Raw genomic sequence first — 11,922 nt, 5'->3', positions numbered from 1 at the left:
GCAACCTCCGCCTCCCCGGTTCAAGCGATTCTTCCGCCCCAGCCTCCGTAATAGCTGGGATTTCAGGCACCCGCCATCATGCCTGGCTAATTTTTTTATTTTGTAGACACAGGGTTTCACCACGTTGGCCAGGATGGTCTTGAACTCCTGACCTCAGGAGATCTGCCCGCCGCGGCCTCCCGAAGTGCTGGGATTACAGGCGTGAGCCAGGGCGCCCAGCTTAATTTGTGTTTTTAGGTCACCTAGTTTGTGGTATTTATGACAGGCCTAGCTGACTAATACAGATATACAGTTCTCATATATTGTTAATGTTTAGATAAGTGTCTGTGTGCATGTCTAGCTACACAGATACATACACATGTATAAACACACAAGCATACACCCACACACTCACGCTATAAAAATTGGATAGGAGCTTTTCGCTCCACCATAACAGCTTTTATTCACTCGTTTTATCCACTGAAAATTAAAAGCATATTTATTAAGGGTTTGCACAGTTTTTGGACTTTAAATTGTGCTCTTTGTAGTGCAACAGTATTTCCAGCCATGATATGTTTCATAATTTACTTTAAATGTTTATTATTGTCTTTTCCCAAATTGATATCCTTTGATTAGATCCCTCTCCTGTGTTCCAGTATTCAGTTCTCTCTAGGCAGGTCCACATAGGTGTTACATAAGGACCTCAATCCTAATACTCCTGATGGTCTCATGTCCCCAGTTTGATCCTCTTGTTTAATCTTCATCTCTACTGAAACTCCCTCACTACCAGTTGCCCTAGCTGGAAATGTGGGAATCTTCTGGCACTCCTTCCTTCTCCTCACAGTCCCCACACCTGGTCTTGGAGTCAAGTTGACCCTCAATTTTTCATTTCTACTGACTCTCTCCTTATCTCTGTTGCTATAATTGTTAGTTCACTCGGCATCTCTCACTCAGACTCCTGCAAGAGACCCCGAGTGATTTCCGTGCCCTAGGACGAACCCTCTTCCTGTTCTGCATAGTTGGTACTACTGCTCTTTAATGACACTGCAAATCCAACTGTGCAATGATGATTCATTCTTCTTTTAAAAATGTCACAGTCACATCCCGCAGTCTGTAGAAACAACTCTTTAACCTTCAGATTCTGATCCCTGCCTATGTCACTACCTCCTGCTATGTTTACCAGCTATCCGAACTGAGATCTGCATTCTGCAAAGCTGTGGTACTTTCTACCAGCATGTCATTTTACATATGTGCACCCACACATCCCCCACCCTCTTCACTTGTTAACTCCTTCTTGCTCTTCATGTAATTGTCCTCCAAAACATCCGCTGAGGATCAGCTTTAATGCCCCTATTTTCACCAGCTCTCCTACTTCTAAGAAATCTGCTCCCATCATACTAATAGTTAACTACTTGATTTGAAGTTGCTTATTTGCTTGTCTCCCCAATATGACCATGGCTGCTTGAGAGGAGAGACTGACTTTTATCTCTAAATTTCAATCATATTGTGTCTGGCTTAGTAAACATTCTTTGAATAAGTAAAGCATATAATAGGAGGAGAAAAAAAACTATTAGAATAACTTACAAATTCTTGGGGGGATCTGAGCACACATGAAATCAGTGAAGACTATAATGTAGAATATGATTTCAAACTCTGTTTTAGGCTTTCTACTGTATGTTAGATTGAGTAAATCCTTAAGATGTTAAAAAAAAAAAAAAAAAAAGGACTTAGAATATAAAGTGACTGAATTAGGCCAGAGGAAGTTTGTGAGGACAGGACAGCCACGTATCAGAGCCACACCTGCTGGTCAAATGTTTAATGTCTCCAACTTTTTTCAAATAACTTATATCTGTAGTTGATTTTTTTGTACAATTATGAGTTCAGTACCTGTCTATTTAGCTGGACTTTGACAGAGGTTATTTATATCTTGTTCATCTCCATATCTAACACTTAGAAGACATTCTATATGTTTTCTGAATGATAAAATAAAGCCAGAACTTGATTCAACATGTCCATACCCCTCCTTGCTGCATCTTCAATGCTCCATATGGCCTCTAGTGTGTTGCAAATATTTATTCTATGACAAAAAAAGTTATTTGGTACTAATAAGTCATGGACACAAAAGTCCGTAGGTGTTTGGCAAAATCCTCCTACAATGCAATATCTTTTTTGATACCTCTCTTTGTTTCCATATTGTACTGCTGGAAGAAAATAAGAGAGTAAAGATTAATTCTATGTAGCCTTAGAATCTAGAGAAATGGACAGAGAAAGAAAATAGTTTGTCAAAGGCTGCAGTCTTAGTGAGGTCATTAATAAAAATTCTGATAATTAATGTTAGGGAAATCTACATTTGAGTTCTAGTAAGAAAGTAGATGTACCTGACTTCCCCTGGTTAGCTATTTAGGGTTTTAGAATGGAAAAAATAATAAAAAGGATCATCAAGTTTAAAACATCCTTTTTCATAAATAAGTAAATATATGATCTGATTGATGTCTTCCAGGGAACCAGTGGCAGAACTAAAACCAAAGTCTCATTTCTCTTGACTCTTGATTTAGTTCTCTTTCCATAATCGCATAATAAAGATATATAAACAAATACATATGCATATGTATATGCACACATGCATTATACATGAGTGTACATATTCCTAGATATTTACGTATGCATACACACACACACACACACACACACACACACACATACACGAAGGAAGAAGTTTTTGATCAGATCCTACTTGGGTCAACTTGGAGTTGAAGAAGAGCAGTATGTGAATGGGGTGGGGATGCAGCCCAATTGCATTTAGCAAGAGTGAGTCACTCAGATCAGAGAATGTGATCTGACCACTGCTGTACTCATTGTCATCTCTACTATGTAAGTGTGTCACAATTACTTGGAAAAAGCAGCAATGGTATGGAATTCAATTTTATATAGTTCTGAGCTAAAGTTCCTCAAAGTTTGCCCTGAAACATTCCCAAATCTTCTGAATTGAGGGTTTATAGTCACTACATTTTTCCCGCACCACCAAATTTCTCAAAATGTTTGTTTCCAAATTTTCCAGCTGGAATTTAGTGAGGTGGACCACCCCCCGCATCTAGTTTTATTTGGAAGGATAACTTGAAGTGGGTTTTCTTAATATATTTTGGAATAAAATAGGGTAAAAAGTGGGGGCAGCTTATTTTTTGAGTGGTGACAGCCACGCCTGCCTTTAACTTGGGATCCCAATGTAAGAGAGCTCCCTGGACCCTGCAGTACATGCATGTAGACATCTCAAACTAAGTATTTAAATCTCCTCTACCTGCCCCCTGCTACCAAACAGTTGAGTTTTGACCAGCCCTTTACCCTAAGCTGAGCCCACTGATAATGCAACCTGCTCTAGGAACCGTGGCTCTGAGGAAATGGGCCTGCGTCATCTGTGCAGGAAATTGTCAGGTCTTGAGTAAAGAAACATAGTTGTTCTAGGCAGAATTATGCCCCTCCCTAAAGATGTCCACATTCTAATTCCTGGAACTCTTGAATGTTCTGTTACTTAGAAAAGGGGAGTTAAGATTGCAGATGGAATTCAGGCTTGCTAATGAGAGGATTTTAAGAAGATAAGCCTGATTCTCTGGATGGGCCCACTGTAATCATTATGAGGTGGGACTCCTCATATAAGGGAGGCAAGGGACAGAGGAGTCTCCCATATTGATGCAAAGAAAGAAAAACGACTTTGCAGGCCATTGCTAGTTCTGAAAATGGAAGGGATTCGAATCATGATCCCAGGAATGCAGACAGCCTTCAGAAGCTGAAAAAGGCGAGAAAATGGGTTTTCCTAAAGTCTCCAGAAAGAACACAGCCCTGCTGACACGTGTCAGCCCTGTTTTTGTACTTCTGATGTCCAGAACCATAAGATAATAAATTTACCTTATTTAAAGCCACTAAGTTTGTGATAATTGATGACAGTAACAATAGAACCCAAATACAGGTAGGATGGGGAAGGAGATGCCGGAAGAGGTTTTGGTGAGCAATTCCCCTTTGCCCTACAATTTCCAATGGAGAAAGGCACCGCAGGAAGAGGGCTAGTGAGGGGTACTGTAAAACTCAGGGCCAGGGAGGGACTCTAGTTGCCTGGATCTAAGAATGGTATCAATTGTACCAGTGGGATAGAAGTAAAAACAGGAGGTCAATACTTGCATGTAAGAATGAAGATCATTTTAATCAGTTGTCATTCAGGATCACCTGCCTTCCTCAATGGCACTGCAACTTTACTGTTTCTCTAAATGCGCTTACCCATGTCGTCTTGTAACTATTGCTTCCTGTCTTGTCCACCATTCTCAAATCTCTCCAATTCAATTTTATCCACTTTCTCCATCTCTGTTCTCTATTTGTCTCCATCACCCCACCAACATACATTAAGTTCAGTAGTATTGACCATGTTGTCCAATTCAAAGTTAACTGTTAAAACCTCATCCTAATTGATGCTTAATAAATTTTGCCATTGTGAATTAATCCCTTCTTTAAATTACATCCTTTCATGATCTCCTCCTATCTGCATCTGTATCTTTATACTTTGGCTGTTCTTCCTGTTTGCTCTGCTACAGCCTCCTCTACCTAAACTTTAAACACTGAGTGTCTTAGCATTTGGTCCTGTACCCTTTTCTCATCCTTAGGTAGTACTTCTTGAAGAGATTTTATATGTACTCTAATTCAAGGTAGTGTATTTTTTTTCCTGATGAGTTTACAACATCTAGTGAAATACTCCCTTCTCTTATTAATGACTCTTATGAGGTTTTTAGATTAGAGTACTCCTGATATAAAGATTCTGAGGCTGGGTTTTCAACTGTAACAATTAATGTTGGGCTACTTTCAATCTTCATGGTTTGATTTATTTAATGAAAAATGAGATTTTAAATATTTCTGGTTGACTCAGCAGAGACACATAGCAAATGGTAGCACCTGCTTCACACAAGATTCTCATTCGCTGGGAGCCCAGCCAGCGTTGGCCAGGACCCTCTCTTAGCACCTCTATCTACCATTAGCACACACTCCTGAAAGAGTCAGCACACTCTTTCTGTTAAGTGTTTTTTTCTCATAATTTCATTAAAAATTTTCATTTTTTTTATGAATTTGGCTGGAGTTACAGGATTTCACTAGAAGGCATACACACACATATGCAAATATATGTGTATGATACTATATTATTAGTATATTTTATGGATACTTAAACATAGAGGAATCCAAGATGATAAATCGTGAGGTGAGATTAAAAGATGTCAAGACACTATTTAGGATCTATCAGCAGAGTGAGGTGATAGATATGTTAATTAACCTGATTTAATCATTCCAAAATATATACATATTCTACATTCTACTATATATCATAACATCACATTGTACACCCTTAAGTGTATACCATTATTATTTGTCAATTAAAATGAAATTTTAAAAAATACAGGTTAGTCTGAGAAATATTCAGATAATATCAACTCATCATTTAACTATGTGCTGTTAAAATGTTAATTATTTTTTAAATATTAGCAAAGAATATGTACTTAACTGTATAATAGGGTTAACTGTCATCACAAATGACAGACCTTGAGTTCAATGCATACTTTGAGTTTGTTGTTTATTTCTTTGCTGGTTTTCCTCACAGTAATGACAGATCTGGGCTGATGTAACTACATTGTCTCTCTCAGCCTGTGATCAGAGGAATATGTTCACACGAAATCTGGCCTGGGTATGAGTACAGTTCTGTCCATGGAACGGAATAAAGTGAAGTAGGCCAGGGGGATGAAACCCTTGATCTTGGCATCATTAGCACTGTGTTCTAACCCACCAGGCTAAGTAGCCACAGACAAAGACCAATTGGACGAATAAATCACAGCAGCCAGAAGTATCTGGTTTGCATTTATATCTCATTTTCAATGCATCATTTTTATAATTTGATTTAAATATTTTAAAATTAAAAATGTAAAAAGAGAAAAGAAAAAATAAACTTTAGAAGAAACGAAGCCAAAGGCAATGTTGCCATCATTCAGAAGCGAGAAAGCAGGGAGGAAAAGCTGTCCATCCCACATGAAATCCCAGCACAAAGTAAGACTATGAGATGTGCTCTCACTTTGTACGAGAGGTGTCAGCTGAGAATGTCAAGAGAAACTCACAATTCTTTCAAGTAATTTATGTTTAAGAAGCACAAAAGAGCTTTGTATTTAAGGAAAACCTTTTTTTTTTTTTTTTGGAACCACTTTGAAGGCCAATAACTTTTATGAAAAGAAAAGTACCATTATGAAAAACAAAAATTTTCTGCTCTGTTCTTGCTGTTTCCGGATTGTCAGTTTTGTGTTTGATCCAAAAATGAGGTATGCATGTATTTTCACATCCTAAAAGTAACTTAGTTGCATCCCAACTGCCCAATTCATTCTCTTTGTATAAATAGGTCACTGGAGAGGATGTCTTAGCATTATTGTCCCTGTGGATTTTGATTCCTGGAGAATATATTCAAAATCCTATCTACTTCCAAAGCCCATTATAAGTAGTACCTCCTTTAGGAAGTGCATCTTAACATTTGAAAATTGACTTCCCTATACTGTTATAATTTGTGTTGCCTGCATCTTATATTTGGAGACTTGATTGTATGTAATTATTATTGTTGCTCCTTATTTTGCTCCAATCATTTCCATTAGCATAATTATCTCCCTAATGAGAAGACAAATTCCTTAAAGGAAAAGGCAGAGTTGGGTACCTCTTGGATGACTCACACAGCACAAAAGGTAGGCACAAAGTTTATATCTGCTGAATTTAATTTGAATTTAGCAATTATACCTGTGATCTGTGAATATTGTGGGATTGTCAATCTGCAGATGTCCTTACTTTGGTCTCTTTCAACACCAAATAAGAAGAACTGAGATGCTAAGAATTTTTATGTGAACATTATATAAGAAATACATGTTGCATTATGTTTTAGCTTAGTTGCCTAATTTACTTTTATGAATAAATTATGTCTTCAAGTAGGTGTCTCTTTTGAAAAAAAGTATCTACAGAATAATATCAAAATGTTGAATGTGATGGACAATACTTTTGAAGTTTTTTTTTTTATTTTCTAAGAATTCTAACTATAGCGGTTTCTTTAGTATAATACAATTATAATAAAACTGAAAAATGTAAAATAAATTATTTCAGAAGCTATGCATCACCTTCAGTAACTATAAATATTAGCAGCTCATCTTCATATGTTTGTATCTTGAGGCCTTGCAAAATCAAGTTTATCTTGGTGGTATAGTAAGGGGCAGACTTCTTAAAATTATGTAGCCATAACATAAACTTGATGAATATAAAGGAATAAGTAACAGCAATAATAGCAATCAATAGTAATAATGATGATAATAGTTAACCTTTAGAGTGCCTACAATATTGTAGGCAGGTCTTAAATGCTTTACACATCTAACTCAATTATTCCTCACAACAACCTCATGAGGTAAGAACAATAATTTTCCCCATCATACAGATTAGAAAATTGAGGCACTAAGTGGTTAAATGATTTTCTCAACGTTATGCAGCCAGGCAGCCTGTTTCCACAGTTTAGCCCTTAACCAGTGTGCATACTGTCTCTCAAAGGTGAGGGTGTTGAAGAAAGCTGACGTGTAATTTTGCCAGTTTTAGATCATTTTACCCATTCTATTATAAAAAGTCATAGTCTCTTGTCTACAATTTGTTCTTAGAAACTGGGTAGATAACATCATCTCTGAAATCTAAGATGATGTTCTGTGCTCTAGATAACAGTGATCTTCACTAAAAGGAAAAACTGCGGGTGATAATAACCTGTCCCCTACCTATGCCACCTTCTTCGAATCTCAAGGGGACAGGGACAGGAAAGTAAACAAACCAACTAAAATAAAACAACACTTAATGCCTCAATATAATACTTGCCTAGTTCTCTTATTTGTAGAATCCAAATATAAATTTTATTCTTTCTTAAAAGTGAATAACTGAAATAATGGCACGCCTGCTACCAACTTTGTGAGATTAAATCTCATAAATTCTCAAAGACTGAACTGCTTGTTTATATTTCCCGTGAGAGCACACCATGTTCTGTATAGATAATAACAATTTGCAAAGAAAACCTAAAAGAAATTTCAGAACATTTGGTAATCTGGTCCTGGCATCATCAACTTCAGGTATGGTGAGAATATGAGGAACTCAATGTGAACAAATGGGAGAGATACAGAAATGTAGGAGCTGTTCTTGGACGATATGAGATATGATGCTGAATATTAATTGTTACTTTTAAGCTCAGGAAATGTGCAGAAATTAGCCATTAACTAGAATGTTGCTACTCAAGGTGTGGTCTATGGTCCAGCAGGATTGTTATTATCTGAGTTAGAAACGAATCATCTCAGGGTCCCAACCCAAATCTGCTGAAACTGAATCTGCATTTTGGTAAGATCTTTCAAGCACATTAAAATTGGATATTCACTGAACCAACGTGTCTTCTCTATACCCAATATCAAAATGTAACATCACATCACTTATATGACCTTTTAGCCTAATTTTTAGACCACAGCCACCTTAAAAAATAGACTAATTATGACATATTTATGGCAATTTAAATCTATAAAACCCTTTCCCCGGCACTTACCTCATGTAAAATCCTTATTCTGCCTTTGAGAAATTCAGAATATGTACATGTTTTTAATGGTAAACTGTTGCTAAGAGAGAAATTATCATGGGGACAAATACATAGAGGTAGTAATTTAAACCTTGATCTTGTAAATCCAAATCCACTTTAACACCCTCACCTTTGAGACATAGTGAGGCCTTTTCCATTCCCGAGACAAGCATCTGCAGTTGTCAGAGCATTCTTAAGTTGTGTTCAGGAAATGCTGAAGGATTGATGGTCTATTTTTCTAAGACACAGTGTATTCCCAATACAATTTCCAGTCTTCATGAAGGTAGAAAAGTGATTTAGTCAAGCACAAGGAAACCATATCACTCTAAGATTTTCTTGACATTTTCTGGATAAACGCAGTGGTTTGAGGTTAAACTAGACATTTCAGATGTTGCCCTTCTTCTTCTGCCTGAAACGTTATTAGGCTATTTGGTGGGGTAGGGGAGTGCATATGTGGGGACATGGTATGGAGGAGACGCTGTGGTTGCCTCAGGTTCTTAGTCCTGACACCCACGTAACCATCTCTACTCTTTCCCCTTTCCATGGTGACATTCTTGGGAGATTGCTGCCTCTTGGTATGCTAGGCAGGGAGCAGAGGCACAGGCATTCCATCCTTTAAAATTCCACTTATGATCAACTTCTGTTTCTCCTCTTCCCTTTTAGGATCCAACTGCAAGGGTGGGGACAGGAGAGGAGTGGACAGGCCAGAGGTGCCCCCTCTCATATGTTTTCACCAATTCTCTACTCTTTTGTTTCCTGTACAACTCTTCCCTATTTCTTTTAGCCCAGAGAGTTCTTATCTCTTCAAAGGCAAGAAAAACTAGATCTTCGGGTATTTTTATGTGGCTTTTATTTTAAAGCTTAAAAGTCAGGATTTGGATGGTTTTGTTTTTCAGTTTCCATAGCTGCCACTTCCCCTTAAGGCAACGCCTGCTTCAAGTCTGTCTGGTGACCTAAATGGAGGAGAGGTAACAGGGTAAAATGGAATGAGGTATGGCAAGCATTGGTTAATATTTAAAAATATAAATATTGTCCTTTCTGGTGACCTGTAATTCTCATGAAATATATGGACCTCTAGAGCACTGGACTTTCTAGAGTTTAAACCATGGAAACTTAGGCTCATCTAATCTGTTCGTCTGAGAATATCTTAGTTACTGAATTCTGTTCTTAGTACCACTCTTTAAATGTCATTGTCAACCTAACGGATGGTCTTAGGAAAAGAATCAAAATGGAAAGGTGTATGGGAATGATCTCCTGTGAAGTCTGATTATTTGAAGTACGATTATTTAGCCTAGAAAAAATAGACTAAGAGGAAATAAGCCGGGCGCGGTGGCTCAAGCCTGTAATCCCAGCACTTTGGGAGGCCGAGACGGGCGGATCACGAGGTCAGGAGATCGAGACCCTCCTGGCTAACACGGTGAAACCCCGTCTCTACTAAAAATACAAAAAATTAGCCGGGCGAGGTGGTGGGCGCCTGTGGTCCCAGCCACTCGGGAGGCTGAGGCAGGAGAATGGCGTGAACCCAGGAGGCAGAGGTTGCGGTGAGCTGAGATCCGGCCACTGCACTCTAGCCTGGGCGACAGAGCAAGACTCCGTCTCAAAAAAAAAAAAAAAAAAAAAAAAGAGGAAATAAATATTTAAACATCTATCATATTTACGGGGAAAAGTAAGTAAGCTTTTGCTATTGTTATTGCTTGTTCCAAGAGCAGAATGAATTAGAATTGGTGAATTAAATTTAAGAAATCTAACTTTAGTTCAAATTAAGTATGGCAGATAAAACTTTGCCATTTTCATTTTACTTCTGGATGGAGCAACACTATAGAAAAACCGCAATTCCTGAGACATGATTTGAAGGGAAAAGCCACCAGAAAGGCAGGCATTTTACACATTTCAAATGGTCATATGAAGGAGAAATAAAATTTTTATTATGTAATGCCATCACTAATATTTTGTGATTTTCATTTTATCACAGCATATTCTCCTACCTTGAATCGTATAGTAAAGGAAGAATTTTCTGGGACAGATATTCATCAATGAACTGGATTTCCCGTGCAGAAACACCTATTCTATTATGGAAATTATTGAGCAGTAAAAAGGATACATTTATTCAGTAAATGTTTCCTTAAATTTATTTTTACATTTCTCAAAATACGTATCTTCATTGAGTACATAATATGTGCCCGTTATTCTAATATACGATGAAGAAAAATTGGAGGCAAGATCAGCCTGGCCTCTCAAAATCGACTGGTTGTTCCAGTTAGGTGATTTTTATGTTTGCTTCTGATCATAAAAGTTTTAGGATCAATTTAATAATTTAACAGGGTACTGCTACTCCTAAATCCTACCACACCATTAAAGTTCCTATAATATTCAGACATCTCATTTTTTCTGTATGCATTAGTGTGTATGCATATTTATGCATTTTTATTTAAACACAATTTTATGCTTCTGATAACTTGCCTAATGATTTTTAAGAATTGTAAATAATCTGAGATTTTTATCCTACTTGTAAGATAACAAGTTAGCTTGCCCTAGTTTCATGGATGCTAACAGAAGGCAAAAGACTCCTGAATCAGAAACAAAGGACGGTTTATCGCAGCATTTACACTGGTTGCCTGAGTCCCAATTCCTATAAGTAGATGTGATGAGGGCCACGTGGCACCTGCACATGCAACGGGTTGCATTAGATTACAGGGAGGAATACCAAATTTAGGAAATCTCAGGCTTGTAGAATGGGCTGCAAGCAAGCCTGCCCAAATATTGTCCCAGAGGGAAACATTACTTATTTTCATAATGAATAGCAAACAAGCCTGGTCTCTGCCCTCAAAGGAGACACTCTCTATCTTCCAAAGTTGTCTTCTATACAAACCTGAAACTTATCTGAAAAAATAGAACAAAAAGCTATCAATACTTCCGTTCCCAAGACACACAGAAATGCTAGAGATTCACAGAAATTGCCTTGCAATAATCATACCTGCTAGATTTCAAATTACCACGAACTAGATCCTATCTTTTTCATCACCATATTCAATTTCTTCCCCACTGCCTAGTGCACAGTATAATGAGCTAAGACTTACTGAGGTCTCATCATATGTCAGACTTTTCAAACCTTGTGTAAACTCCCATTATATAGTTACAAACGTTACCTTCATTTGGCACCAAGTCAAAAGAATGTAGAAACTTATCTAAGACCAAACAACTAACAAGTGTTGCAACATAAATATATATATTTCTAGAATAAATAAATTGGATTGATAGAAGACTGGAAAATTATGAAATGGAAAAGAAGCCTCTGTGATTGT

The 11,922-nt window shown here is 37.4% G+C and overlaps 1 long non-coding RNA gene across 1 annotated transcript; it reads left to right on the top strand.

Moving 5' to 3' along the window:
* The first annotated feature begins 3,666 nt into the window (after positions 1–3,666).
* LOC113225288 lies at positions 3,667–10,711 on the top strand. The gene is made up of 3 exons (XR_003309947.1): positions 3,667–3,825; positions 9,517–9,611; positions 10,593–10,711. It is a non-coding gene; the product is annotated as an uncharacterized LOC113225288 (long non-coding RNA).
* The last annotated feature ends 1,211 nt before the right edge of the window (positions 10,712–11,922 follow it).

This window comes from Piliocolobus tephrosceles, chromosome 2 (genome assembly GCF_002776525.5).
Source record: "Piliocolobus tephrosceles isolate RC106 chromosome 2, ASM277652v3, whole genome shotgun sequence".
Taxonomy (NCBI): domain Eukaryota; kingdom Metazoa; phylum Chordata; class Mammalia; order Primates; family Cercopithecidae; genus Piliocolobus; species Piliocolobus tephrosceles.
This window is presented reverse-complemented; position numbering and strand designations above follow the sequence as displayed.